This window comes from Diceros bicornis, chromosome 10 (genome assembly GCF_020826845.1).
Source record: "Diceros bicornis minor isolate mBicDic1 chromosome 10, mDicBic1.mat.cur, whole genome shotgun sequence".
NCBI lineage: Eukaryota > Metazoa > Chordata > Mammalia > Perissodactyla > Rhinocerotidae > Diceros > Diceros bicornis.
The window spans coordinates 19,969,357-19,997,026 of NC_080749.1; the positions used below are offsets into that span (position 1 = coordinate 19,969,357).

General features: G+C 42.1%; 1 protein-coding gene across 4 annotated transcripts in view; it reads left to right on the forward strand.

Annotated features, from left to right (window-relative positions):
* MGAT5 (alpha-1,6-mannosylglycoprotein 6-beta-N-acetylglucosaminyltransferase) overlaps nucleotides 1-27,670 on the forward strand; it is a 324,721-nt gene that overhangs the window by 135,183 nt on the left and 161,868 nt on the right. The gene's annotated exons all lie outside the window — the stretch shown is intronic.

Consider the following 27,670-nt stretch of genomic DNA (forward strand, 5'->3'; position numbering starts at 1 on the left):
GTTTCCTAGGGACCCAGGACAAAGCAAAGAGTTTGAGGATTAGGATTAGGTGCTTTGGCTGAATGGTTGTGAATGAGCTGTCTATACTCCTGGTGGGTGGTATCTAAACTCTAGTTACTGTGGAAATAAGTAACTGAGTTACTTCTGAAATTTTTTAACTCTAGTACCCTTTTTGGTTTGTTTCGCTCTCCCTCTTTCTTAAATTCGCAGACGTAAGTGGGAGAGATTCTTGTCATTTCCTGCCTCGCAGTGTCAAATCATTTAATTGTTTCACATTATGCAAACCTGTTGGATTACCTTTTTGTGATGTTCTTTGCCCTTGAGCACGTTTTAAATTACAAAATATATTTCTAATAATCCAAAGTATCCAACCCAACAAGGGTATTAAAAATAACTTTTAATTACAACACAGAGGCAGTGTCATCTGGGCCATAAATCCTGTCTTCCCTGCAGTTTCCAACAGCTTCTGTAATTAGACAAGAAAACCTCCCACTGTGTTGAGCAGCTTTTTAATAAATAGAACCCAGGCCTCTCCAGTCTCCACTCCTCCACCCTTGTCTGCAGTGGGAAAGGCTACTGAAAAGGTCCTGTCTGATTTTATGACAGTTCTGCATTATCAAGTTCTGGGAGTGGGGTATGGGGTTCTCCCTCTGACTTTGTTGTCTCCCACTGCCTCTGTCCTGTAGGGCCCGTGTAAACGTCTGCTGTCATTCTCTTCCCTAATGAGGGATTTTGCTGCCTCTGGCTGCCACATTTGTGTACCAGGCTCACAGGGAGACTTCCCCGCCTGGGCTCCAAGTCCCAGGGTACAGACTTGTGGGTAGACCTCCAGAAGACAAATGGGAGGGAGTCGGTGGTTACTTCTTTTAAACAGGATCCCAACCCCATGTATTGAGGTAGGTTACTCAGTAAGTAAATATCTTTCTTTCTTTTTTTTTTTTTTTGTGAGGAAGATTAGCCCTGAGCTAACATCTGTTGCCAATCCTCCTCTTGTTGCTGAGGAAGATTGGCCCTGGGCCGACATCCATTCCCATCTTCCTCTACTTTATGTGGGATGCCGCCACAGCATGGCTTGACAAGCAGTGTGTTGATGGCACCCGGGATCCAAACCTGCGAACCCCGGGCTGCCGAAGTGGAGTGCGTACGCTTAACTGCTACGCCACCCGGCCGGCACCAGTAAATATCTCTTGAGCACGTTCTCTAAGCCATTGGCTCTGAATGGAGCTCCTTTAAGATGTGCCACTGGTACTGTGTTTTTACTAACGTTTAAAGAACCAAAATATTTTTTTCCTTTGGGGAAATGGGAGAAAATTTACAGTTATGGCCTTAATAATTAACCTCATTTTCCTTTGTATATTTCATGTGTATGTGTGATACACTCCATACTTTTGAGACTTCACTGGGCAATTAGGAAAATAATACACATGCGTAAAATAAGAGGGACTATGGTCACTGTAAGTGGGCAGACTGTGGAAGTCTTCTTGCAGGAAGGTGCACTTGGATTGTGAGTAGGATTGAGGCATAGGGCCTCATGGAGGAGATGCTGGCTAGAAATGGATTGTGACCGAGAAAAAAACTTGGAAGGGAGGAGGGGAAACTAACATCTAGCAACAATCCAGTAATACCAGATACTGTTCCTGACACTTGGAGGTATATGATTTTACTTAATCTTCTTATCATCTCTGAGAAGTAAGTGGTTTCCCAGGTTTTACTGAGTTTAAGTATTTGGGAGAGGGGGACTTTTGGTACTGGAATCCCCTGAGTTCAGCTTAAGACCTGCTACACCTTGTAGAGAAGAGATTACGAGTGTTTGCTCCATCTTTCTCGCTTCCATTTGTAAATCATCGCGGATGGATGAGTCGAGAAAAATGTGCTACCATTTTCTTAGAGTTTTCTAGAAGCTGACAGTTTCCTGGGATATTGAATAACCTGTCTGATAAAAAAAAAAGAAGCTCGCCTCCCTGTGTGCATATGCATATGCACCCCTTCCTTTAGACACTCTGTTGGTCACAGTGGATATAGATGTGAAATAAAGAATAAAGACATTCTCCTTTATTTCCCCTGGAGGTTGGAGAGTCCTTTATATCTTGTCAATTAACCAGCATATATTGTTTTAACTATTTATTATGTCTATAGATTAGGGTGCCAAAAAGAGGGACGAGAACTGAATTTCACAGATCTCATTCGTGAAAAATTCTTCATTGCTTTTGTTGCCTTCTCTGCAGTCCATGGCCATGTTGGTGGTCCTCACACCCCTCTTGTCATAGCAGGAACGTGAGCTGTGAGAGAGTTCGTTTTTCTAGGATTCCAGTCCTAGTTGAGTGAAGTGTTTCTCTCTCCCTTTTTGCATTAAGACATGTGGTAATTGCTCAGAAATGTTCTCCCTGGTGTGTCTTTACTGCTTACTCTGGTGTCTTATTGCTCAGTGATGTTTCTGATTGCTTACTCTTGTGTCTTATTGCTGATATATCTTCTGGTTGGCTATAAACTGCCTCTAAATTGGGTACCACAGCAGTTGAAGGAGGGTTCCCTAAATTTATTTTCTTTTTAGTGGCAGCTGTGTGTGTGTGTATCCCCATTCTTTTCTCTGTTTAGCTGTGTTCTGTGTTGCTTTTATCAAAACTGGCTTTTCCTCCAAATTTATCACTCTTGGGCTTTTTTATTATGTGAAAGTGAATGTGCCCCAGAGAAATCTAGGTGGAAATGAACTTTATTAAAATCAAGAATCAGATTGAACTGCTTTTTGGAGCTCTGTTTATTTTGTTGAAGAGGAAGGTGAATCAAATAAATGAAAAACCAGATTTTTAAAAATCCCCATCCTTCAACTAATTACGTAGTAAATTAATTTCTCCAGATTTGCTCCCTAAAAGGACTTGAGTATACCCTTGTCAAAATTAGCTACTTTCAGAATGATGCTTTGGGTTTTTTTTTTTTTTTTTTTAATTTTATTTATTTATTTTTTTACCCCCAAAGCCCCAGTAGATAGTTGTATGTCATAGTTGCACATCCTTCTAGTTGCTGTATGTGGGACGTGGCCTCAGCATGGCTGGAGAAGCGGTGCGTTGGTGCGCGCCTGGGATCCGAACCCCGGCTGCCAGCAGCAGAGCGCGCATACCTAACCGCTAAGCCACGGGGCTGGCCCGATGCTTTGGTTTTTTGAAAAGACCAATTCTGCTTGTCTCTAGTTCTGTGGTCTTAAATTATGAAGCGGAGTGAATAGGATTGGGTCTGTAGTTCTTTGCCATGTACTAGCATGGCGGAAAGGTAAAATGTATAGATATGTGCTAATGAAAATGCTTGCCTTCCGAGGACTGACAGTGTCCCTTTTATCTTTGGTTTGTCCATGGTGTCTGGTTCAAAGCCTGCCTGTTAAAGGTACTCAATAATACTGCCCACGTGGATTGGATTATGCTGGAGGAGACAGTATTAAGTTTCCCTGCTATAAGGAGTTTCTCTTTATAGTTCTTCTTCATTTATATGTGCTTGGAAGTGCGATTTGCTTGGAAGTGGGACTTGGTATCTCATTTCCCTTTCTCAGACCTCAGCAGACACCACCTAAGAAGTAGGACTCCATCCTTGTTGGTCATGACTGAGCTTCCCATGATGATGCTGTGCTGTGGAGCCTTCATAGAACGTGATGGTTACAACTCTAGATTGTAATATTTGGGGTGGGGGGGTGGATTGCACAGCTCTCTGGTAGGAGGGGAGGAGTGTGTGCATCTATTTAATTTTCTCAAGAACCAGTTATTGTCATTCAACGTCAGCTGAATAACTGGTCAGTGTTGAGGGTTAGCTAAAAGGCAAAAAAAACATCATGATAGCTTTCCCTTTGTGTTATGACTGCTTACAATTGCAAGGTCAATTGGGAAACACAACCACAAAATCAAAGGTGCAGGCACAACTCAAGTGGCTGTTTTCTGATATTTAGTCCAAAGTGAACATTAGGAAGCCCTGCTTTTCCCAAACGTTACTTGCAACATTCAACATATTCTAGTATTTGGGGTTAAAGTGCAGTGTATTTCAACTTGAATGCTGTTCTCGATAAAAAAGAACCATAATTATTATTCTTACCATTTGAAAATTGAAATGAAAAATGTCCCTGCTGAGTTCCAAGGCTTGTGTTTGCAAGTGCAGTTTTCCTCCTTTGGTGCTGCTAATGGACCTTGAAATTAAGTTGCACCTATGCTATTTCCTTGTTTGTGTACCTGCGTTATCGGTTGTGTTGGAGTAGCACCTGAACTTTCCCAGCCTGCTCAGGCAGTGGCTCAGCAGGCGACTTTCCCAGGATCAGGTATTGGCCAGTCAGTGGTGCCCCAGATGCTGCCTAGAGACAGGAGAGAGATGAGATTGCAGAGTGCTTTCTTATTAATTTGAGCAAGAAACAAATGTGTTCCTCCTATCTCCCTGTCTCTTTCTGTTTCATTTTTTGCAAGAGTAGCAATACATATTTGGCTACTTGTCAGAAACAATTCTTTTGGTATCTTCACAGTAAAATGTATGTCGTCGGTGTGGTTTTCACTCCTTGTGGTCAAGGGTGTTTTGATTTTTATTATGAATAAGGAGAAGGCAGGCAGGAGGAGGACAGAGAAAAATACAATTCAGGAGAAGTGATGCTGACCTCTGAGGCTGGGTATTTATAGCACTGAATCTCAACTGCAGGAAATTTTGCCCCCCAGGTAACACTTGGCAATGTCTGAAGACATTTTTTGTTGTCACGACTGAGGAGGTGCTATTGACATCTAGTAGATAGAGGCCAGGGATGCTGCTTAAACATCCTACAGTGCACAGCCCAGCCCCCACAACAGAGAATTATCTAGCCCCAAATGTCTGTTGTGCTGCAGTTGAGAAACCCTGATGTACAAGGTATTGTAGGAATCTGGTGTTCTCACGAAACTCCTTTCCTGGACACAAACCAGTAAATTTCTGGCAATCCGCATTTTACTCCTGCTTATATAGAGGGTATTACGTATTTTCATGAAAGAGCCACTACTTCAGAATAAGAGAGAGTAAATTAAATAAGTTAAGGAAAACAAGACAGGTCCCCAAAGATCTACTTTATAGCATGAAATACCCTACAGAGCATATTTGGAGCACTGTAAAAGGAGATGAGACTGGGGAGGTGGGTTGTGGGATTTGTAAAGAGTTTTCAATGTAAAACTAAGAAGATTCTCCTTTGTTCTGTGGGCAGTGGCAGCTGATGAGGGCTTAAAACAGGAAGCTGATTAGATGAGATTTGTATGTTTGGAGAACAATTAATGGATGTGTGAAAGTGGGATGCTTTTGAAGGGGGTCATACCAGAAGCCAGGGGAGAGAGAGTTTAGGTGACAGAGGTGGGAGGAGGCCTGAAACTAGACATGTGCATGAGGCCCAGGGAGAAGGGGAGGATTTGATACCCAAGTTGGTGGAGCTGGCATGACGGGGACACTGGTGTGCCATGGGAGAGGGCAAGGGAGGAGCCGTCACAATGATGCCCAAGGATGTAGCTTGAAGGATGATGCATTTATTGTGGAAACAAGCCTGCAGAGAGACAGGATTTTGTGCAGACAGTAGCCATCTGTTAATGTGGATTTAGGGAGTGTAAAGTGCTTTGCTGCAAGCCATTTTTTTTAGGATCTCAGTTTAAAGGAAGTTGAAATATTGGTTCTAGTGCTCAGGAGATGAGGGACAATAAGAGGCAGTGTTTGTGGAGCTGGGCTGCCCTGGTTCAAATCTCAGCTCCACCACTTCATACCTCTGTGATCTTGGGTATGTTTTTTAACCTTTCTGTGGCTGAGTTTCATCATCTGTAAAATGGGGGAAATTTCATGGATTTGTTTATGAGGATTCAGTGAGATAAGTAAACTACTTAGCAACATGCCTGGTACAAAGTCAGCATTAAGTAAGCATTTGTTAATTACAGTTTAAAAGCTACACAGTTGGATTTAAGAATGGAAATTGCATTGACTAGTTATTAGAATATCACCACTGATAGTGAAATAAATAACATTCGTATAGTGCTTTGTAGATTAGAAGATATTTTCATATATATTTCATTTTGAGTGTATTAAACTTGAAGTTCTGAAATTGACCGTTTTGTCAGTACTTAGAGACCTTTATTATCAGTACTTAGTGGCTTGGCAGGAAATCCACATATTTATCAGTAATCTCTTGGTTGCAGGAGGCGAAAAAAAACGTTAAACAGAAAGGGAATTTGGGGCCCGTGTAATTGGAAAATTCAGAAGATGATGCTGAGTTTAGCACTGCTGGATACAGACATGAGTACCATCTTCAAGAACCTCAGCTGCACTGTCTTCTGTGTTGGCTTTATTCTTAGGCCATCTTCGCAGGATGGGGGCAGAAGTAGTCCCAGGCGGTTCTAGGTTTTTGGCAACACTCTTGGGGAGGGTCCTGATCGGCTTGGCTTGCAATATATTTCTCTCCATGGTACAGTCACAGCCCCCAGTGACATCCTGATTGACTAGCCCTGGATCACATAGGTCACCCGGAGATTTCATGGTCAGGGGAGAGTCCCTAAAGAGATTCCAGGCAAGCAGATAAAATAAGTATGACTACCAGAGACCCTTTTCATGGATTTCTAGAGTCATCCTAAAACTGACTAACACTTTTCTTTCCTTAAGGGTTCAGAAAGCTAAGCTTCTTTCTGCCCCCATTTTAAATGCTGCTGTGGCTGAGTGTGCTTCAGCCCTGCTGGGAACTAGCCTAGCCCACAGCATGCTCTTCATTTATGCCCTTCCACATTTACATGTCCTCAGCCTGGAATGCCCTTCTGTTTTTCTGGCTAACTCTTATTTATCATCTTTTTTCAAGACTCGTCTGAAGCACTCTTTGCTAAGAAGCCTTCCTTCTTCCTTGAAGGGTCAGTAATGAATCCAAAAGCATTCAGATTGGTGGATCCCTGCCTCTTTTCTGCAAGAACTATTCATTCAGAGCAATGCCTTGATGCCCCTCCCACCCCAGAGGTTTCTGGTGTCCTTGCTTTGTGTTCCCACAGCTGCTATGTGCATCCTTGGACATTGCCACACTTTACCTGTCTCTACAGCCAGGCTCTAAGCTCTTCTACCGTGGGCAAAAGATCCTACTTTCTTTCTTTTAAACCCGGTACCTAGCCAGGAGCCTGGCGAAGAGCAGGTTCTCAATAAGTATTGGTCCAACTGAATGTACTCCTCACTCTCTGGACACACGCCAGGTCAGTCACTGTCATGGAACTTTTATCACAACAGCGATGGCCACACACTGAGTTCTGGATCAGCATGTCTGCCACTTGCCTGCTTTGGCAGTTTCCTGAATATTTTAGGAATTCCTGAAAGCGCCTGGAAGGTTGACTGCTGTATTATTCAAAAGAGAAATGCTCTTGCTTTACTACACTTTCTGAAAACTAAGATTCCATAATAAGATAATTTATTATGTCATTTCTTGGTGGCTAATTATAAAAATGTAAGGAGGATTTAGAAAAAATTCTAACCAGCTACACTATATTAGCGATTGCTCTGAATGAATAGTTCTTGCAGAAGAGAGGCAGGGACCCACCAATCTCAGTGCTTTTGGATTCATTACTGACCCTTCAAGAAATACTTGGCTTTTTTCATTTCAGAAAGTGGGAGTGTGTATCCCTATGGGAATGGTGTTCCTCTCCAGCCGTTTCAGGGGGAAACAGCGGGAAGGACCACGGCCTTGAGGGATGTGCACTCCAGGACTGGCCTTGGGAACAGATGCTGGCTTTACTGTTGTTTATAAAAATGTCCCTACACAGGGTGGTTCTGTGGATCGGAGATAGGACATAATGAAATTAGACTTGTTTGTTTCAACCAGAAAGCAACAGGTCCCACTTGCTCTAATTTGGCTTAATGAGGTATGTGTATACAGTTGTGCTATCAGCTTACATATGGTATTGATTCAATAGACGTTCCACAGCTCCAGTGTGGCATATGCTTTCCTGTTTCATCCTTTACCTGTTTTCATTGACACACATTTCAATAAACTCACTCTAGAGCCTGAGATTTAAAAATTCAGAAAAATTTTTAAATTAAAGCTGTTTTGATGGAGGCAGGGGAAGCTCTCTGTCTCTGTGTTGTTGAAAAGGTTTTTTAGGTTTGTGGGGTTTTGAGGGATTTTCTTTTAAGCTGTGCTTTTGGCTTTGCATATCCACTGCTTCTAAAATTAAGTGGCTTAAATAAAAATCAGTTGCTAGTTTTTGTTCTTGTTTTCCTTTCTTGCTGTATCTCAGAAAAGAAGAGATAAAGCATATGTGGTGAAGGTGGTCTGAAATTCTTTGCTGAGTTTAAAAGTGAAGAAAAGAAGAATCTAATTAGAGATGTGGTTGAGGGGCCAAACTGCCCCGCAGTTCTGGAGAGCAGAACTGATCTTCCTTGCATTCTGCTTTCTCTGTCCCTCCTGTGCTTCTGGACCTTCAGTAAGTCTCAGGTGCATGGTTGCAGCCCTCGAGTCCATTTACGTCAAGCTCAGGGCGTGTAGCATTGACAGAGCCAGCAGAGGGCCTGCATGTCTGGGATTGATGGAGGGTTTCAACTGTATTTTGATTTGCCTTGTCAGAGCTGGCCAGCTCCACTATGAGCTGGTTTTAAGCTGTCTTGACGTTTCATGTTGGTGAGCTTTCGAGTCAACATTGACAGTGGGAACGTTCTCTCTGTGTTGGTGCCCCTGGAGATGGGCTCTTGACACAGACTTGTTAAGGAAGAGCCACAATTGAACGTGAAGGGCTTGTGCAGTGCTTCCCCCTGTTAAACAGCAGACATAGGACTGTGGTTCAGATACAGATTCTAGACACTGACTGCCTGGGTTCAAATCCAAGCTCAGCCACCTCCCAGCTGTGTGTCCTTGGATAAACCCAGTCCATTTCCTCATCTGTAAAATGGGGATAAAGTACCTGTGCCGTGGGATTGTTGTGAGGACTGTGAGTTAGTACATGGAAAACACTCAAGGCCAGGCACAAAATAAGAGCTCAGTAGGTTTGGAACCGACTCAGGGTCTGACCCGTGGGCTAGGTGTGTAGCCGTTGGTCAGTGCTTGATGAGAGTATAAACTACCCAGACCTAATGCTGCATTTCGTAGAGAAAACTGGACCTGGAGAAAGATTTCTGGAAGCCACGTGACATTCACAGGCTGGACCTGGTCTTTGGCATCAGATAGTCTTGAGCAGAACTTCCAGTTCCCTTATTTACTCACCATTGGGATTGTACTTATCATCATTGAGCCTCCACCTCATTCTCTGTACATTGGAGACAGCGACACCGACACTCATGTGCCCAGACGGATGCCATGAGATAATGTGTACTGAGAGCCTGGCATGGCACCTTACCCCGGTTGCCAACAGGCCCTGCCCTCTGTGGTTAATGCTTTGATAGAAGGGAGGGGTCACAAACCTCATATGGCAAACACTGATGTATCTTTTATACAACCAACACTGCCTGGATAGTGCCAGGCCTTGTGTCAGGCAGTGGGAATGCACCCGGGTAAGAAGCTGGGGCTCCTGTTGTAAATGTAGGGTTCACCAGGTAGTGGAGGAGTTCTCACGATACCTTTCTTGACCCTCAACCTGGGGCTTCTTTCACCCCAGTCCAAGAGGACCTGTTGGCTTCGCCTGACCTTTTGGCCTTGGGAATGACCTTCGAACTCTATAGCCATTTCGAGATAGGAATAGGGATGACCTACAGGCATTGGCGCAGAAGGAATTTCCACTATCACACAGTGGAAGCCATACAGCCCTTGTCACAGCAAACTCAAGCAGTCTGGAAACTGCGCCTGACCCCTCACTAGACCTTCTTACTCCAAAGTAGGGAGGGAATTCCTGTGCAATAGAGCTCAGCTCTCAAGGGAAGATAGTCATTAACCTGTCTAAACTTTATGCTAATAGAACTTTCTCAATAATTGCCTTCATTAAGTGTGTTAATATGAGCAGTACAAGTTATAGCAAGATTAGCAGAAGAACAAAGTAAATATTTAAGACTTTATTTCAGGGTGCAGTTGGGTTGGGGCAAAGAGAAGATTAGTAAAAGCTGAATCGGATGGTATCTGACATCGAAATGCAGCGGACCACTTGGCTGAATTCCAGTGGTTTCTCTTCAGTGGCTCTCTTGATCCCAACTCGGGGGAGGCAGATGGATTTCCTCCAGGGGACAGTTATGAGCTCTAGTCTCTCCTTACATTTTTGGCCCCTGTCAGACAGAGTAACATGGTGATGAAGAGAAACAGCCTTCCCTGTACTTCCAGGAATTCTATGAGGATTAAGAAGGTGGCTGTTGGCCCGTGGCTGTGCCATGTGGGGAGGACGGTTGTTCCCTGAAGGCAGAGTGCCATTAGTGGCAGCTGAGTTGGCCAGGAAAGCCCATGGTGAGTACGTGTCCATGGCTGGGCATGCTGACCTGTCATCTGAGGGCACCAGGGGATTAATTTAGCTATGGTTTTCATACCTCCAGGCTACCAGTAACCAAAAGCAGCCATAATCTCTGTCTTTGAGTTTATGTAATCATGGGGTAGTATTTTCAAAAGGAAAGACTTTATAAACAGAACTTTTCCTCTATATTATAAAAAAGGATAACATTTTATTGCTAAAAATTTGGAAATTACAGCTAAGCAAAAAGATGAAAATACAAAGCAGCTATTATTCCATTACCCAGAGGTCAATTGATTTGATTTATTCCTAACAGATACCATCAGCGTCTGTTCTGTGCCGGGCACTTTCTAGGCACTGGAGATAGAAGGATGAGCAAAACCAAGTTTCTTCTTTCATGGAGGTTATAATCCAGCAGTGAAGGTGGATAATCAACAAATACACAAACATATACTGTGCTGAGTGGTGATCAGTTCTGTGGAGAATAGTCAAGTGGAGTGAGGAGATAGCAGGGAGGGGGTACTGTTTCAGGTTGGGTGCGTTGTCAGGGAAAACTTCTCTGAAGAAGTGACACTGAACAAAGACCCAAATAAGTGAGGGAGGGAGCCATGAGGTGACCTGGGGAAGGTTGTTCCATGCAGAGGGATCACAGGCACATTCTTCCTGGGTGTGTTCAAGAAAAACTATTGTGCACTTTTAATCTTTCAGCAGCAAGTGGCTTATTAAAACCAAAAAGAGACCATTTAGTACCAAACTGTATCATTTGTGATTTATGCTTCCACTAGGCTTATAGTGGATATCTGAGAGAGCAGTGTTGGAACCCGGTCGGGTGTTGATGTGGTAACATAGTGATTCAGCGTGTGATGATACCTAAGTGTATGCAGCAGCCAGGAGTACCGGCTCCATGATCGGGCTGCTGGGGTTTGAGTCTGAGTTCCACCAGAGCAGTGTGACTTTGGCCAGATCATTTAGAAAGGTCAGGTCTCAGTCCCCACATCTGTACCACAGAAACTAGCTCACGGGGACGTTGGGAGGGCCACGTGAGAAAGTGCACATGCAGGACTGGCACACAATAAGTGCTCGGAAAATATTGGATGTTATTATAATGATCAGAATGTGGTTTTGCTAAATGGTTTTTTTTAAAAGGCTCTGTGCATGATTTTGTTCCATAGGCCTTTTAACCAAAGCTAATGAGCTTCAAAAATTATATTAGAGGCCCCAAAGTGGGAGAGAGTTCTATTCATTTGCCAAAGAATAAGCTAAATATAATCAAGGCTTTAAGAGAAGGATCACACGTTTTGGGTAGGGTTTGGGCTTTTGGTCATGAAGTGGGTGCAGAGTTTGTGGAGATCAACTTCTTGTCTGTATGTGTCTGTCTGTATTCAAATTTAAAACCATCGTTGGGAATGTAGTATTTGTTTTCATAGAAATCACTCTCAGGTTTGAGGATGTTGGTGTGTGACCCTGGGTCTTCGGAAGGCCACAGTGAAATTGTCCTTGGTCTTATGTGGTGTTTGTGAGGCTTAACCTACGTTGGGTTCTTGCTTTTAGATTAATCTTCCTGAAAGATGGTACTTGGATAACTAAGTCATCATGATGTACCTGGGTCCAAGATGCAGATTTTCTCAGTGTTTGAGTCGTATCCGTGGCTCTCCTTGACTCAAGATGAAATCTTGGACACGTGGAGTCATGGGGTGAAGGTCTGGCCCCAACTCCCAGTCTCCACAAGAATCCTTTCTATAGATAACCTCTAATCTCTGCCTACTCTGTTCTTAGTCTCCAAAAAGGAGAATCACAAGATTCTCCTGGCTACTGGGTTCTCTCTGTGTGATGTCAGAGATGCAAAGATATGGGCATCCATGCAGGATAGTCTCAGAGAATTATGTGACTGGCTAGTGATTGGCTGGCATTTATAACATTTCAGAGTGTAAGCTGGCCACAAGTAGAGGAATACCAGGCTAGGAACTTTGAGCTATGGTGAAGGAATGTAGGACCAGGACCCGGGAGGTCTGGGTTCTAGGCTTGCTGCTATGAGAACTGACTGTGAGATCATCCAATTTTTCTGTTTCTTCTTTCCTAGGCAGATTTTCATGGACTTTTAGAAGTGGAGGAGATTTGGATGTTCTAACCTTTCTCCCAAATTGGGGTACTGCAACCTTCCAAAATCCTTGGTGGATGATCTTCCATCCTTATCTGAACAATTCTAGATATTACACAACTTCAATGGACCACATTCACATCATAGTCTATAGCAGGGGTTGCCAGACTGAGGCCCACAGGCCACATCTGACGCACCACCTGTTTTTGTAAATACATTTTTGGAACACAGTCTTGCCTTTTCACTTCCTTATTGTCTATGGCTGCTTTTGTGCTACAACTACAGAATTGAGAAGTTGTGGTGGAGACCACATGGCTCACAAACCTGAAAATAGATACTATCTGGCTCTCTACAGAAAGAGTGTGCTGACCCTCAGTCTAAATGAATGGTGCTCCCTAGAGTGCAGGGCACAGCCTGCGCCTCCATGTGCTGTGGCCCTGGTAGGCTCAACCATTGTAAAAGATAACCTTCTGGGTGGGGCCATTCTAGTTTGGTATTTTTACTTGTTATCTTGGCTTCATTTTTGAGAGCAACTCTTAATCTTTAGAGACTTGGGCCATGTGATCTGCAGAGTATTCCTTTTCAGACAGCACATCCTCACCATCCTCAGCTTTGTCGCCAGTCCGCTGCTGGTATACTGTCTTGATCCCTTGCCCCTTTGGATGCTCTCCTTAGCATGCTCCAGTTTGTCAAGACTCTCTACTTATGGTGGGACACCAGAACTGCATTTGTTCCTCCAGAAACTGAGTAACCCAGAGCTTGGAGGAAAAAAGGGGCCTAACCCTCCTTTTGTGCACACCAGACTTGCTCAATGTAGCCTGAATGCACAGCAGCCACATCGTGCTGCAGCTTTGACTAGGGGACTAAACCTTCCTGTCTTTTCTCTATGGACTGTCATTAAGCTAAGTTGTCTCCCTATCCCGAGTCCTCTTGTGCTCCCCTGCAATTCATGCTTTACTTATATTCCCAGCATATGGGATTTTACTTTAATCCTTATTCAGTATTATTTTGCTTATTTTCCAAACATGTAAACATTATATTGACTCTTTAAGGTTTTTGTTGTCTTCTGAATTATTAGTTTTTCCTTCCAGATTGGTCATTAGTATTTCCATTTTGGCTTTCAATCAGTGAGTCAAAGAGCAACTTCCAGGTTGACACAGGTCCATTGACCAACATTGTTAATATAATTGCTCAACCAGGTACAAATACAACTAGTTAGCCTGTCACTTTCCCATCTTATCCACAAGGATATCATTAAAGGACCAAAGTCATGTCATAGGATATTTCACCTGTCCCTCCATCTTCTGGTCTAGTGCCCTTTTAAAAAAGTGGAGGGAGGGAGTGGTGGATAATATTAGTTTAGTTGGTATTCTAGGTACTCTTAAGTCATTTGTTGAATAATCTACTGTAGAATTTTGCCAGAAATGAACAGAAAGCTTATTCTTATTTTTCATAACCTTATCTCCCCTACCACATTTAAGGATGGAGGAAACATTTGCCCATCTCTGGTCTTCTCAACAGTTTCTTAATAATGATGCAAAGCATCATCATCCTGCAAATCTATATCATACTTGTACTTTGCCATGCTACAGATTTTGGTAATAGAAACTAAAAGCAGAGTCCTCGAAAGCACTGTTAAAAATATTTAAAGCATTGTATGAAATTACGATGGAAATACTCACCTTGGTATGCCTTGTGTGGATATAGCACACTGACCTTGGTAAATGCCAGTCTAACTAATGATGTTCTGATTTATTCACTTTCCAACAGTATAGCTTTTTCTTATTTCACTGCTGCGCATCTGTCTCTTGAAACTTCATTTGTTACTTGTAAAAAAGAGCTCATAAATCCTTTGCAAGTTGATCAAATTCCCTTTGAAATAGCCACTTTCTTAATAAAGGATGCAGTTGTAAAAATTTGACATGGTAAGCTAGTCCCTGCTGTGTAGCTCTTTGAAGTCAGCCTCTCCTTTCACCCATTCTCAAACCTAGCGCCTGTGGCACGTAGTTGAGTCTGGGAGAATGAGTCAGTGAATGAATGAGGACACAGCTTCTATTAGTGAGTAAGGCTAAACAGATTAGCTTTGTGCAGTGTTTATAAAACAGAACAAAAAAATAGCCACTATTTATTGATGGATTACTATGTCCTAGGCACAAATAATCATTTTAAAGTAGTTACTAGTTCTTTCCGTAGAGCAAACCTGCAAAATAATAATCCCAATTTAATAGACAAGGGGATTCAGAGTAGGAGATACTGTATAATCTGCCCAAGTCCGTGAAAGCCTGAGCCAGGATTCAGATCCTCGTTGGCTCAACTCTCAAGTCCAGATTCAGACATGCTGCCCACAGCTGGGACAATAGAATTTCAGTGAACATTATGCCAAAAGGTCACCCATGGGGTGTTTTTAAAGGTGAATAGTTTAAGGCTCAAGAATGGAAGATAATCTAAGAGACAGGACCTTTTTGTTCATTTGAATGTGATTATAAATGTTTTTTGTGCCAAGCATACTTTATTTTTGAGTTTTGATTTTTTTTTTTGGTCTTCTTTTTGCCTTTGTGCATTGATTTCCCTTCGATTTTCTTGTTAACTCTTAAATATTTCAAATGAGGTCACTTCCTCTAGAGAAATACCGAGAATTATTTTCCAATATTTTCTGCTTTAAAAATTAAAAACACTGTAAAACTGCTTGACAAGGTGACGCAAATTCATTGTAGGAAATTGAGAAAATACAGAGAAGAACAAATAAGACATAAAAATGACTGTTATCCTATTATCTAGAGCATGTGACTGTTAACATATGGTTTTTTTCTTTCTGGTCTTTTTTCTATCCATGTAGTGCATAAAAACTATAATTTTACTCTGTAGTTTTTAAATCCTGATCTTTTTAAGGGAGTATTCTCTTATGTCTTTATTAAACTTCAAAAGCTTTATTTTTTAAATAACTACATAATATTTTCTTATTTCATTAACTAGATCCCTATTTTTAAATACCCCCCCTTTTTTTTATTATGAAGATCATTGCAGTGAACATGAATCTTTGCATCTCTTATTCTCTTGTGAGAGTTTCTTAGATATAGAATGGCTAGGCCTAATGTATGAGCAATTTTTAGATTTAATTTTTATTTTGATCAATTTAGGAGATGTGTATATTTTAAAAATCAAATAATACAAGACTTATAACAAAATCACAGTCTTCTGCCCTGTACGTCTCCATTCTTCCCTCTTTCTGACTTATGCTCCTCAAATGCAAATACCTTTAACTCTTTTTAGTTGTTTCTTCCAATATATATCTTCCAATATATATATATTTCTCATTAACATATTCATGCTGCTTTTCCTTATCTTGCAATTTTCAACATTGTCTACTGATTTTCTGTTATGGAAGATGGGAATTTAGCTTTCTGACACTACATACCACCATTGCTGGAAACTGCTCTCACACATGACGTGTTTCCTCTCCCCATTCTCCAGAATCCTAATATCCTGATTTTTTTTTTTTTAAATCAGTGGTCAGTGCTTACTCTATAAAGACCCTTCTTAGCCATCTAGTAAAAAAGTTTGATACTGAATTGCCTTTCTGATACATCTTTTTGTCTTTCCCAGAGTTGATAATTTACTTTTTATATTTGCTTAGTTTTAATGAATCAGTACAATAAATTTTCACTAATTATTTTCAGGGTGCTGGGAATACATCAGTGAACAAAACAGACAAAAATTCCTGCCCTCAGCAAAATTCAGCCCTAAACTTTGCATCACAACCCCTCTTAATATGGCCAACGGATGGGACAGTCTATCAGATCCATGTTTATTTAGCGGCTTTCTTCCGGGAACCTTGTGCTCTCCTGCTGCCATCTGGCCTGGTTGCTGTCCGGACCTGCTGTTCAGTTGTTGTCCTGGGCCCGTCTCTTCCCACACCCTGGGAAGACCCTTTTTCTCTCTTCTGTGCTCAGTCTCCTATTTCCTGGATTCCATATCTTCCTCTTTGTTGGTTTATCATCTCATCCAGGTAAAGCTTGTCTTCTAGTAGTTTCCTGAGAAACAGGGTACATGGGAAGAAAAGTTAGAAATTTCTTGAATGTTGGAAAATGTCTTTCTTTATTGACACATCACATATTAGTTTCAAATGTACAACATAATGATTTGATAGTTGTATATATTGTGAAATGATTGCCACAATAAGTCTAATTAACGGAAAACATCTTTATTCTACCTCAAACGGTAAATCAGTTGAATGTAAAATTGGTTGAATGCAAAATTATCTGTTTGAAAATTATTTTCCTTAAAAATTTGAAGACTTTGTTCCTTTAACTTACAGTTTTGAGTATTATTTTTGGGAAGGCCAGTGGCATTCTCATACCTGGATATGACCTCTGGCCCCTCTGGAAGATTGTGGGATTTGCCCTGTGTCCTGACATTTCTTGTGCTGGTGTGCACCACATTTCATCATGATTCTGACCCTTCAGTGGACTCTTTCCATTAGGGTATTGATGTCTTTCTTGTCTGGGAAGTTTTCGTGAACTGTTCATTTGATAGTCTCTCTTCCTGCCACGGCTCCCTGACTCTACACTGCTCTACTTTTTCTTCTAGAACATTAGTTAGAATTTACACGTAAGTGATTGATTTCCTCTCTCCTCATGCCTAACTTTTCTCTCCTATTATCCTTCTGTTCGTCTTTTTGCTCCATTTTCTGGAAGATTTCCACCACTTTATATCCAGCTCCTCTACCAAATGTGTCAATTCTTCTATTTTAGTCTTCATTTCCAAGAGTTCTTGTTCTCTCAAGGTTCCTTTTTTTAAAAAATGGCATCATGTTCTTGTTCTGGTTTCATGAATCAATATATTTCTTCACTTATCTGTCAGAGAGTCATTACATTTTTAAAATATTGTTAAGTCATTTTCTGTTTTCTGCATCATCTCTATTTACTCTGAGTTTTATTCTTTCTCTTTCTTTCCCTCTTTCTTTTGTTTATGAGTTTGTTTTGATTTCTTTCATGTTAGAATGTTTTCTCAAATGTCTTGGTAACCTTTAGGTATTATTTCATATTTGAGGGAGAAGCTATTTAGTAGAACACTGCAGCTGGCCATAGATGAGGATTGACAGCTGCTAGGCCACCTCACAGGAACCAAAGATGGCATTAGGGGATCCCTGGCGTCTGTATCAGTCTTTTCTCTCTCTGGTTAGTTTCCTCGGAGATGAATCCTTCAGTGCGCAGGGGACCAAAAGCATTGCTGCTAAAATTCTGCTGCAAAGCTGTAGCCTGAGGCCTTTTAAAATTTGTAGTAGGGACCTCACTTCCACTTCTCTGCCTTCTCTGCTCTTCTACGTCCAGAACCCTTTTTGGTTCAATCTCTCCAGAGAGTAAACCTTTGCTGTTGATGACTAGAAGTCTCTAGTATAAGCATCTTAAGGCTTGATAGACATTACAAGTGACCCTCTCACCAATAATGTATGAGTATTCCTGTTTTACAGTCTCTGTCTAAATACCTCATATTTTCCTTTAAAAAAAAAAAAAACTTTGCCAGTATAGTAAATAGAAAATGATACTTTACATGTGTTTCTTCGATTACCAGAGAGATTGGATGCTTTCCATATGTTTCATGGGATGTGTATATTTTATGAATATCCTGTCCATGTCTTTTTTTGCTTTTATTCCCTTGAGCACTCACTGAGGTTTGAATCCTATTACTGGTGTCTGGAAGTAAAGTCCTCCTTTATTCTTGTTGGCTTTGTGTGATTCTGTCTCCCTGACGTGTCGCAGTAGTCTCCTGTGAGGATAGAGGCACCTGAAATGCTTTATCTGGCACATGGTGTGCATTTCTTATCAGATACGTCAATACCAGTTCAGCTAAACATCTAAATGGCCATCTAAGACCTGTTTCTGCCTCTTACAAGTTCTATATATGAATTAAGCCAGTGGTCGGCAAATGGTGGCTGAGGGCCAAAATCTAGCGCACAGCCTAGATTTTACGGTTTATAGGGTTAGATTTTAGTTTGTGTAAATAAAATTTCACTGGAACACAGCCATGCTTATTTGTTTACATATTGCTGATGGCTGCTACGAAGGCAGAAGTTGAGTAGTTGTGACAGAGACCGTTAAAATATAGAATATTTATGATCTAGCCCTTTTAAAATACGTTTACCAACCCTTGAACTAAGATGTTTGTTGGTTGCTTAGTGCCATTTAAGAATTTTGCAAAGGCTCATGAAAACTGTTGGTTCCTTGTTCTTATGAATAAAAACTAATAATTGTGATTGCCATACCTTCTGTAAAAACTACTAAGATGACAGTGGTAGTCATCTTTCTTCAAATTATGGATGTGAGTGTAAATACCTGTGTCAGTCTTCCCTTTTGTGAAATCCCCAGGTAACTGGTTTCCAGGAATATTGCTTTTGTAGCTGCATTCTGCCCTGAAACCACCCCACTTCCTTTTCCGCTCTCCTCCACCACTCCCCACACTTTCTGGAAATGTCAGACATACAAAATGGGCTTAACCTGCTCAAACCTCTTTGTTGCTATTTTCACACCATTGCAAAAACAAATTGTGTTCAACAAGTGAAAAGCAGCGGAGGGACGCCGGTGGTTAGCACGTGGAAGGCGAAAGACTCTTCATATGCTTAAACCACCAATCTTGTTTTTTCTTTTGCATTGTTGCATGACCTTAGGTACCTTACTTTTTTTTTTTTTTTGGAGGAAGATTGGCCCTGAGCTAACATCTGTTGCAGTCTTCCTCCTTTTTTCCCTTTTTCTCCCCAAAGCCCCAGTAGATAGTTGTATATCATAGAAGCACATCCTTAGAGTTGCTCTCTGTGGGACGCCGCCTCAGCATTGCTTGGTGAGCGGTGCGTAAGTCCGTGCCCAGGATCTGACCTGGTGAACCCCGGGCCGCCGAAGCGGAGCATGTGAGCTCAACTGCTACGCCAGCGGGCCAGCCCCACACCAGTCTTTTTCGAATGTCCTTCATCTCACTTGTCATTAGGGCCCCAGTCTTCCTGCTGTGGATTTTTCACCTCCACCATCCCCTTCAGGATCCAGACTCTCGCTTCTCAACAGCTGTGCTTATGCTGGGCGCTGAGCACTGTGGCTTGGCTGTCCCCTGCTGCACGGCCTTTGCTCGATGGGGCTGCTCTCCTGCTGTGTGGACCTGCCTCTACCTCTCTGACTTTGGGAGGAGAGTCACTGCCAGACTCCATGCACTGGAGACTGCCTCTCTCTTCCTGTGTGCTGAAATCCCTGCTGTGACTTTTCCCGAGTCCCTGCCAACAACAGTGCCCCTTGGTAGTGGCCTGTACACAAAGCTGTCAGCTGCTGCTTCCCGCCTACTCTCATGCATGCTATGTGAGGCAGGGGCGTCTTGGCAGCAGCACACTGTGTGTTATGTGTATATGGATGTGACACACTTGGGCTTGATGTAGGGCTGTGCAGAAAGGGTTAGCATAGCAGGCCTGAGACTGCTATCCTTAGAAAGACCTGCCTGCAAGGTTGACCCATGGGTGGCATCTGGAAATTTGGATGTTGGGAGAGTTTCTACCATTCCCTAATAAGAGTGGCTCACTCTGCCTAAACTGTGCAAATAATATGGTTTATGCCAGACATCTGCTTTCCTTCTGGGAGTTTGGAATCTTGGCTCTTGCTAGGCAGAGTGTGCCTGTATGACCAGCCCCCAATCAAAACCCTGGTCATTGAGTCTCTAACAAGCTTCCCTGGTAGACCACATTTCACATGTGTTGTCATAACTCGTTGCTGGAGGAATTAAGTGCATCTTGTGTGGCACCACTGGGAGAGGACTCAAGCTTGTGCCTCGTTTCCTTTGGATCGGCCACCTGCACTTTCTCCCTCTGCTTATTTTGCTTTGTATCCTTTTGCTGTACTAACTCTTAGCTGTGAATCCTCGTAGCAAATCACCCAACTTGGGAGAGGTCTTGGATACCTACCCCTGACACAAGGCTTTATCTTCAGGGCTGGTTCTCAGAACGTCCAGAACTCTCCAGGCTATGCAAATTCAAGACAGACCATCTGATGTCTGATGGTTCCACGCACGTATTCTTATGTTCACCCTCCCTTTCCAAAAGCATACACTTTAAACCAGTGAAATGACATGGGGAAGCACTGCTCGCGCCAGCGTTATCTTGGCCAGTTGATACATTGTAGTATGTTCTTAGCCTTGACTCTTTTACCATTTCTGGCTGGAGCTGCCTCCATTTTATTTCTCTGATCCTGTTGCTGGGTGCGAGTCCCTCAGCATTTTCTGGGGGTTTTGTGGGAGATTAAAGCAGGTGACAGACAGTGATCAGTTCCATCTACTGTGCAGTAAATCAGAGGCTGGTGGTTGGCTCTTCCTCTTCCTTCCTGTGCTCTCTCCACACGCAAGTGAGGTATTCTTTCCTGTCTCTAGTCATTTCATGCAGTTTGGTTTATACTGTTGTCTAACCTTATAAATTGTTCTTCTGAAACCTCTTCTGATCGTCTTTCAGTTCCCCATTGGACATGTGGCCTCTGTGGCTGGTTTTACATTAAAAGTGGTGGCCCCCCTGAAAATGGGCAGCAGCAGACTGATCAGGCATAATTGATGACTGTGGCAGAGGAGCTTGCTGATTCTGTGGCTTTTTCTCTATTTGGTGTCTGCTGTCAGCAGAGAAAAACATACTGGAGGGACTGAACTGCAAAGCAAAACCGATTTCTTCAGCACTTTACAATGGGGGTAAAAAAGCATAGCAGAGAACACTTCTACCAGTGGAGCCAAGCAGAACAAGACCACTTGATGATAAGATTGGATACATGGAGTCTCAAAATTAATTACATCACTCAGTAAGTGTTGAGCCTCTTCTAGGTGCTAGGGATGTAATGTAAAATGAAATAGACAAGGACCTCACTTCAGGGAGCGTGCATTCTAGTTAGACAGGCAGGAGACAAGTTTATGTATAATTATTATTATGTATAATAATAATGTCAATTAGTGATAAGTGCAATAAAAAACGTAAAGCAAGGTTAAGAGAGAGAAAATTACCTGGGTCAGGTTGAGAGTGCATTTAAGGTGATTGAGGAAGGCCTCGGAGAGAATGCCATTTGAGCTGAAATCTGAAGGAAGTGATTTGGAAAGGCATTGAGGACAGAGGAAACAGCAGGGAGAGAGTCTGGGACTCAGGACATTCCTTAGCATGTCCCCAGGCAAAAATGAGGCCGTTAATAAGCGAAGGGTAAGAGGGATATGAGCTGAGGTTGAGAGCTCTCTAGGCCAAGTTAAGGTAATTTATTGGATACTGTGAGAATATATTTATGCTGATTGTGATAGCAGTTACTATGATTATTTGTTGAGTCAATATGTCCTAGAAGCTTATAAAATTTGGGCCCTCTTAGAATCTTTTGATGTTGTGTATTTGGTGGTCATTCAGGCAGCATTAAGCATGATGCTTCGTTTCTCCCTTTATATCAGCAGTTACTTTGTTTCATTCTGGGACCTTCCATGACTGCGTTCTAAAAGGTTTCCCTTTCAATCTATTCACCCATTAGGCTGTGTCGGGCCAGGCTGGGTTGACATGTATGATCATATCATCTTTTTTGGTCTGGAGTTGGACATTTTTAATTTGTGAAAGGGTTGGGCCCACTTAGAATGAGTGAGTCAGGTGGAAACTTTACCTTGACAGGTAAACATTGCCTCAGTTGGTGAGGCTTTCAGATTGTGTCTGTGTCTTCGGAACGGAGTATACCTCAGGAGAGGTAGAACAGGAAGCAGTATCAGAATGTCCCCCCTAGTTCTCTTTTGGAGGAGAGCAATGAGGGGTGTCATTTGCTCAAGTTCCTCCTGCTCTTACGTAAAACACCTGAGACCCAACTCCCTGCTCTTTCTAGTCCATTGTGTTTTATCGGGCAACGGGAGAGCTTGCTTCTATTGCTAGCTCTGTTAGGAATTGGTAGTTTTAACTTGGGGATAAAGCCAGGATTTGCTGTCTTTATTTTTGAAATTAGAGAATTTGGGTTCTCTCTAAGGTCTTCCAACTCCAGACTTCTATGATTTTAATAGAATTTAGGTTTATCCTCTCCCACTGCCCCCATCCTACCCCTGCCAGTCCAGGGTCCCAAATATCACTGAGTATTTTTTTCCCCATTAGGACCCGTCTTGCTCTTTGTTCTTTGCCTCGGGCCATAGCTGGTGGCTGAATTTCCATTTGAAGGTCTCTGTCCCATGGGCAACTCTTGTAACCAGTGTTTGTGCTGTAGACTCTCCATGACACGGGGTCTTTATCAAAGCATGACTTATATGACTTCTTGCTCTCGCAGCTCTTTGAAAAGCCACTACAGTTGAGCCGGATAACTAAGTTGATAAGAACAGGCAGGTACCTACCTGGAAGGCTGTGTTTCAAGGTCAGACGAAGGAGGTCATAGGCCTACACTCACCCCTTCCTGGGTAAGTGCCTGGCTCAGGGCAAATCCGTTGTTGTCAGTGGTGAAAATAGCAGGCGGGCATGCCTCCAGGGAGGCGTGGGTCCTTAATAGACCTTCACACAGGAGAGGAAGCCAATTCTCATTTAATTACAACTCCTTTTGAATACCATTGTGCGCCCTGGCCCCTCCTGCATGTTTTCATCACATGTATATGATAATAAGTGTTACTATTCAGTGTGTGGAAAATATGAAAATTGAAAATGGATGGTGGATTCATTAAATTGCAAATGAATACATTATCGGTGGGCAGTTTGTTCCAAGCACTAGGCTGGTTACTGCTGCTGTGATTTTAGTATAGTAAGTATGGGGGGCAAATAACACAAGCCTGCAGGTTCTAATATGAGTAAGTGCTTTGCTCCCTTCTTTTTCTTCCCACTTCTTCCACATCTACCCCTCTCTTTCTCCTTCCCTTCCTCTTTTTTTTTTTTTTTTTTTTGGTGAGGAAAATTAGCCCTGAGCTAACATCTGTTGCCAATCTTCCTCTTTTTTGGCTTGAGGAAGATTAGCCCTGAGCTTACATCTGTGCCAGTCTTCCTCTATTTTGTATGTGGGCCGCTGCCTCAGCATGGCTGATGAGTGGTGTGGGTCACCACCTGGGATCCGAACCCGCGAACCCAGGCCACTGAAGCGGAATGCGCAGAACCTAACCACTACCTAATGGGGCCCACTCCCTTCCTTTCCTCTTTTTATTCCTCCTCCTTTCTCTTCCTTTGAATTGAAGAAAAGCCAAGCCAGAAAACTGTTTTGATAGTGGCCAAGCCCCTTGAAGCTACAGTTGGCTGACATGGGGATATGCAGCAGTTCCTAGGTCTTTGGCGTGGCTTTGCTAGAATGAAGTGAGACCCCCTCTGTCCTCCTTCGTCCCTTCTCTCACAGAACGCACTGGGGGATGTGAAACGCAGTAGGGAGGAGGGAGGGCTGGACCACACCCTCCCACAGATTGCTCCCTTTGTCCCCTCCTAGTTTCCTGCCTGCTTTTTCTCAGAGTGTTTCAGTGTCTAAATGGACGGAAAGTGGATGTAGAAGAGAATAACACTCGGACTGCTTCACACAGCATTTCCCATTCAGTAAAGAGATCCTGCCTGCTTTTCTGGTGGCCTCCATCCTTTTGCCTTGGAGTGAGGGACAGATAGAGGAGAGAGAGGCAGTTGTGTTCTGCCTTCTTTCATGGTGACCAGTCCTCACTGTTTCAGGCATTAATTATGGACAGCACCCATTGTCTAGCCCCATGGACCTTATAAGTAGTGGGAAGGTGTCCATGCTAGCAGTAAAGTAACTTTCTTCATTTTATTTTTTTTGTTTTTATTTTCATCTATTTCCAAGTCTCAACATAGGGTCTCAACATAAGGGTTTTATTGGGATGCTGGGTCATATTGCCTCAGAAACCACTACGATGGAGTATTCAGGATATGATATTTGTATTTCTGAGACAAACTTAGAAACGTATAGTCTAACAAGGGATTTTTGTCCCAGGTACATCCCACTGCAGGTCATGTTCTGTATAAGGGGATTGTAGTCCTGCATGCTGAAGGCTGTGGTTTTATAAAAGGTAGGTCCAGATATATAGTTTTGGATGCCCCACATGTTGATTGACATTTGGTGGCTCTTAAGGGGTTTGAAGATGACAGAAAAGAACAATTGGAGACTTGGAGTGGCCAGAGAAATCTAGAAATTGTGGTTAAGGTACTTATAAGTTGAATATAACCATAGTAGAACTGGATTGTGCTAGAAGTATCTGCTGAGGCTGGCAGTGGAATTGGGAGTTCAGTGGGCCCAAGTCAACTGCATGGCTTTCTTCAGTCAGGCGGGGAAAATGGAATCGTTTTGGGGTACTCTTTCAGTAACTTCCAAACATCAGAGCTATGAAATAGGATATAAGTAGAAAGAAATCTTCATGGTGTTGAAAATATTTTTCCCCCAATTGGCCTTCTCTTTTATTCTCATTCTTCTCTGTCTTAATTTTAGTTGGTAGTTTTTTTATCATTTTACTAAGGGTATTCATTCCATTTTGACACATCACGCAGATTCTCTCCAAGGATTACAAGAGCAACAGTAGCGGCCTGATAGTGGCTTGTCAATGATGTCACTGGCTTCAACCAAACAGGAAAGGGCTGTTCAGAGTTTCTCTTGGAAGCAAGAAGAATACTGTTTGGGCAGCTTTGATACCCAACAGCAGTGGTTTCAGAAAGCTTGAGTTACAGTTTGTATTCAGCTTAGTCTCTTAACCTTAACACAACAAACACTCCCCTGTCTTAATGAGAGTTCTGCTTAAGGATTGGGTGATGGGTTAGGTGGTTTCACAACATTCCTTCGAAATCATAGGAATCTATGGGTTCATTATTTGTAGTGGGACCCAAAAATGACTGCAGTATTTGGGAGGTAGAAAGTAAGGTGTGAAATCCTTTGGAGGCAAGGAGTGGTTCATCTGGTAATATTTGGCAGCCTCAAGCACACATATTTCTTCTTATTTGAACTTGGACTCTTTGGAAAAAGAAATACTATGATCTTGGCCATTTAGGTGCAGAGTTGGGGGTGGAGGGAGAAGAGAGTGGGGAACAGACTAAATTCATTAAATTTTGTGTAGCAGGGTCTGCAGGGCCAATTGTATTTGAGTTGCTGTGTTTTCTACATGATTATGTTTCAGGGAATTGGGGACGGGCACCTGGTACTCAAGAAATAACATACAATTTAAAAATTCACTATGATTATATATAACTAGCTGAACCTGGGAGTCAGTTTCTGGAATTTGTGGGCACTGAAATACTAAATTACTTGGTTTGGTATTGAGGGAGTGGCTGGCTCGTTCAGTTTTTCTGAATTTCCTGTTCTTAATATCCTTGGCTTCAAGATTTTATTGGTAAAAGGTTAAATATTCTTTTTTGTTTTCTTTGCAGCATATCACTAGAACTTAAGGTTTTTTGCTTCCTTTTTCTTTTTGCCCTTCTCGTGTTTCTCCCTTTCACCCTTTGGAATTAATGTTGATTCTTAAAAGAAAAACTACTTTTCTTATTTCTTATAGAGTATATGAAAGATAGTGAAAAATAGAGAATCTTTTTATAAAACTGCCCTTATTCTGCCGATGTTGTAATCTGTCTAGTTCATGTAACCTCTCTTTCTTCTGTTATTTATTTTACTTTGCTAAAATAGACTTGATAGTTGATTAGGAAAAGAAAACAAAAATCTGTGTTCAAATGGTAATAGCTATAGCATCCAGGAAAGAGAAGATAAATTATGATTTCCCAAACTAGTTAATGTGAATAAATTATACTTTTACATTGCATAGTATTTGTAGTTCTTTCTGCAAACACAATGTAGGTTGAGGGCAGAACTTCCAGTATGGTGGAGGGAGTAGCTTGGCAAATCCTCTCCATAAAAAGCAATGATAAAACTGGATGAACTTGTCAAATATAACCATTTCAGGGCTTTGGAAATTGACAGAAAGCATACATCAAGTTGAGAAGTGATTACTCATGAAAAACTCATGAACTTTGTGTAAGAACAGTGGGAGTTGACAACCTTTTACCTGGAGTTGCCGCCATTGTCTACCCCAGTTCATCAGGGTACTTCTAGCAGGGCAGGGCAATCTGAGAAGACCAATAACTTCACTAATAGAGAGGAGGTTGGCTTGATTTGCATCAGAACACAGAAAAATCCCATGTCCAGTCAGTAACAGTAGTAGTCTTGACAAATGAGTGAGAATACCACTGGCACAGCTAGATTGAGGTTGCCTTCTGGTTTGGAGCAAGCAATGAACCAGAAGACTAGCCAGATATTTAGTATGCAGATATGGGAAGTAAGACAGTCATAAGGAGCTTTTATAAGATCTCCACAAATCTGCCTAGGAGAAACCAGAGAGGGCCTAAGCTGTCTACTCATCCTTAGCTGACCGTGAACCTGTGTGCACATATAAAGGAAACGCAACAGGGCACGGCAGAGAAGAAAAGCCTGGATAGATTTAAATACTGCTTAATACTGAATGTGCTACCAAAAGATCAATCTCTGACCAATTATTGCCTGACTACTAAGCTGTGTAGACACAGGGGTGATCCCTAAGACTCTAGGCTTAAAAATAAACAAGAATTAAACACACACACACACACAACCTCAGCAGAGACATCAACTGCCAAATACCATGGAGGAAGCAGATTCCACAGATTTAGTCTAGGTAAATTGCTACACAAACAAAATACTAGCAACAACAATTTGCAGTGCATGCCCCCCCCCCAACCTTCAGGAAGTATCAGATTCCTGATCCTTTGGGAATCAGAATCCAGAGCTGCTACAATATATATCTAAAATACCTAGTTTTAGCAAAAAATTGAGAGTTGCAAAGAAACAGGAAGTGATCTATGCTTAGGGGGGAAACTGTCTGTGAGTGGGCCCAGATCTTGAACTTAGCAGACAAGACTTCAAAGCAGCTATTAGAAGAACTAAAGGAAATCATATCTTAAAAACTAAAGGAAAGTATAATGAAAATGACTCAACAAGTAGAGAATCACAGCAAAGAGAGAAACGATAAAAAAGAACCAGATGGAAATTCTGGAGTTCGAAAGTAAAATAACCGAAATGAAAAAGTCACCAAAGGGACTCATGACAGTATTTGAGAAGTTAAAAGAAATAGTGGACCTGAAAATAGATAAATAGAAATTATCCAATCTGAAGAATAGAATATAAAAAGAATGATGAAAAATAGAGTCTCAGAGACCTGTGTGAATTCAAGCATACTAATATATGTGTAATAGGGGGCCTGGAAGAAGAAGAAGAAGAAAGAAAAGGGGGCA